At 39.8% G+C, this 3,803-nt stretch overlaps 1 pseudogene; it reads left to right on the top strand.

The window, feature by feature from the left end:
- Positions 1 to 959: 959 nt before the first annotated feature.
- On the top strand, positions 960 to 2,615 carry LOC118540448 (E3 UFM1-protein ligase 1 pseudogene; annotated as a pseudogene).
- Positions 2,616 to 3,803: the final 1,188 nt, after the last annotated feature.

Raw genomic sequence — 3,803 nt, forward strand, 5'->3', positions numbered from 1 at the left:
ATTTGACTGATAGATCCAATATAATCCCAGTCAAAATCCCATTAGGAATTTTTTTTTGACAAGCTGACAGGCAAATAAATGGGAGGAGTCAAAACAATTCTGAAATCCAAGAAAAACTACTACTTCATTAAGAGAATGTTGTATTGGTGAAAGGATAGGCAAGTAGATTGATAGAACAGAATAGAGAGCCCAGTATAGACCTATCTTTGAAAAAGATGCAAAAGCAGTTAAAGAAAGGATAGTCTTTTCAACAACTGGTGCTCAAAAAATTGGATGTCCATATACAAAATAAAAAAGAGCCCATAATTCATACCTCATACGAAAGTTAATTCAGAATGGATCATCAACCTAAATGTAAAACATAAAATTATAAAAGTTCTAGAAGAAAGCATATAAGAAAATCTTTGTGACTTTGAGTTAGGGAAAGAGTTCTTAGATAAGACAACAAAAACATGATCCACAGGAAAATAGGATGAATCAGACTTTATCGAAACTGAAAGCCACGCTATTAAGAGGAAGAAAAGACAAGCTACAGACTGGAAGAAATATTTGCAAATCCCAAATCTGACAGATAAATAGTATCCACACGCTATTAAGAGGAAGAAAAGACAAGCCACAGACTGGAAGAAATATTTGCAAATCCCAACTCTGACAGATAAATAGTATCCAGAATATATGAAGAACTCTCTAAACTCGACAATATGAAAACAACTCAAAAAACAAATTGGCAAAAGATTTGAATGGACTTTTCATCAAAGAAGGTATACACTTGTCAAGTAAGATGCTCAGCATCCTGAGTCACTAGGGAAATGCAAACTTAAAAACATATTGATAACACTACTCATTAATTGGAATGGTTTATTTTTTAGGCTGACATGTGGTCAGTTCTTCAGCAGCTGGGCGAGTAAGGAAAGGACACCTGAGAGGAGATCTGGCGGTTGGTGGCTGCCGTCCCTTGGATGCGGCTCGCCGAGGTCGCGCGGAGGTTGTCAGCGCGGAACTGCATTGAGATTGTGAATGAGTCGATTGCTCAGAAATAGCTAGAAGTAGTTCACACACTTGATGGCAAGGAATATATTACTCCAGCCCAAATTAGTAAAGAAATAAGAGATGAGCTCTATGTCCGAGGTGGTCGAGTAAACATTGTTGATCTGCAACAGGTGATCCATGTGGATCTGACTCATAGTGAAAATACAGCTGGTGACACTGTTAAATCAGAAAAGCATGTTTAGCTAGTGTTGGGACAGCTGGTAGATGAGAACTATTTGCATCAGTTAGCAGAAAAGGTAAATGATAAGTTGCAAGAAAGTGGTCAGGTCACCATGTCAGAACTCTGTAAAATCTATGATCTTCCTGGAAACTTTCTGACACAGGCACTAACTCAGTGACTAGGTAGAATTGTTAATGGACACATCAATCCTAATAACAGAGGAGTAATATTTACTGAAGCTTTTGTAGGTGGATCCATGGACTATTCAGTGCTTTTACCTGGGTAGAGCAGTGAATTCTCTGATTTCAAAATATGATGTCAGGAACAGCTGTTCTACTCTCTGCTTGAGGAACTTGTTAACAGTGGACGCTTACGAGGCAGTGTGGTAGGTAAGAGACAGGCCACGGCAGTGTTTATCCCTGACATTTACTCCAGAACAGAGAGTACTTGGGTGGAGTCCTTTTTCAGGCCGAATGGCCATCTAGAATTTGATGCTTTGTTCAGACTTGGATTCCCAGGTGCTACGAGCTAAATAAAGAAAAGATAAAAGACTACACAACTCTTGTTTTTTGAAAGCAGCTTGTGTTGGTCATGGACTTGCGGATCACGTGGAAACATCAGTAGAGGAAGCCATCAGCTCTGGAACATGGTTAATATTGCACCTCTGTTGCCCAGTTCTTTATCAGCTGAAGAAGCAGCAGCGTCGCTTCCACAGGTGATGAGAGCCTTCAGCAAGCTGGCTTTGGCGGCAGTCGTTAGCGACCCTGTTGTCATCAGCGGAAAACTTATAAATAACTGCACAGAACTGTTCAGGGAATTGATGCACCAAAAAACTGAAAAGGAAATGAAAAATAATCCTGTTCATTTAATTACCAAAGAAGATCTGAAACGGGTCTCCATTTTAGAAGGCATTAATACAAGTAAAAAGGATAAGAAAGATGAATGAAGGAGGAAAGCAACAGAGGGCTGTGGAAGTGTGGGAGGAGATGGTGGGGGCAGGGCCAGAGAGTACAAAACTTAAAACATCTAGAAGAAAAGATAATGCTAGCGATGATGAGTCATCTCACACTGGTAAGAAGAAACCAGAGATCACTTTTATGTTCCAGGATGAGATTGAAGAATTTTTTTTTTAAGAAAACACATACAAGATGCCCCTGAGTTTATTGCTGAACTTGCTGAGTACTTAATAAAATCTCTTAATAAAATTCATCTCGAGGTGGTATGTTCAGTGTTCATGTCTTCAACTTCTTCTACCTCTGGAACTGGTAGAAAGTACACCATCGAGGACTTGCAAGAAGATTCTGCTCTTATTCTGCACCTCACACTGAGTCCTGTTTCAGTTCTCAACCTACCGTATGCTCCATGCAACGAGACGTGTCCCGCAGATCACTGCTCTTCCAAATAGGAAAATCCCAGACGATCAGAATATGCTTTTGGTAAAGTATCAAGGTTTAGATGTAAAACATTTAGCTAGTTAAAATAAGGAGACTAGGCAGGGAGATGATCCCTGGAGTGATGAATTAGACAAAGAACAACAAGATATCACCAACGCTACTCATAAAGAGCTTCAAGAACTTTCTTCATCCATTAAAGACAGGCAGAGGCCTCGCTTCTGTGACCAGGGGCAGAGCCCCCACCCCAGATGGCAGTGCTCACTCTTCTTCAACAACCCTTTGTTGAGTACCTGCTGTGTGTTATGTACTTTATATAAAATTACCACCTCTCACCCTTCTCCTGAAATGAGCTCGAAGAGCTACCCCTTTTAATATAATTCAATTCTTTAGTATATACCTTAGTAACCTATGTTATTACCATAGATTTGGTTTTTTTCTGTTAGGGCTTACCAGAATCTCAAGACATGACCTAACACACACTCATTCTATCCATGAGGAGAATGATGCAGGGCTATCAAAGAGGTGACTAAAATTTATAGGTGAAAGAAGGAAAAATAGATTCCACATGATTCTGTCACTTCTGTTTTACCAGTTCCTTCTCTGTGAAGCAGCTTGAGAACATGAGGGAGGCCTTTGTCCGTCAGAGCTGGAAATAATGTCTTGCAGCCCTGGTTTTGGCTTTCTAATTAGTCATGCTATTTTAATCACCCCCTGCTGAATTTTTTTTCATGGAACTGAAATTACAAGGGCTGTTTCTATTTCCTATACCTGTTTATATGCTGTTTTGCTCTGCTACCGTAGAATGCACAAGAGAACGGCTTTTAATTTTATTGTTATTATTATTATTTTGGTATCAGTACATTTCATTTCATTTTAAAATAACTGCAGTTTTGTTGACGAGGGTCTCAGATTCTTTCAAGGAGACCGAGAATGGAAAGCAGGCCAGTTAATTCTATCACTGACCTGCAGAGGGAGCTCAGTGGTTTGTGTTTTTTTTTCTCCCTCGTTATTGGTTAATGTAGGAGATTTTAGAGCTGTGTATCCATCACACTGTGACTTATGAACTGTATATTTTTAGAGAGTCAAGGTAGTTTTTGCTTCACCTACTGCTTCCCTATGTAATGGATTACCACCCTGGGAGTGGGCGTTAGTGCATAGGGGGGGTTTTAGTCAAATGTGCTCCAGAGGCTTCCAGAGCT

This window comes from Halichoerus grypus, chromosome 6 (genome assembly GCF_964656455.1).
Source record: "Halichoerus grypus chromosome 6, mHalGry1.hap1.1, whole genome shotgun sequence".
NCBI lineage: Eukaryota > Metazoa > Chordata > Mammalia > Carnivora > Phocidae > Halichoerus > Halichoerus grypus.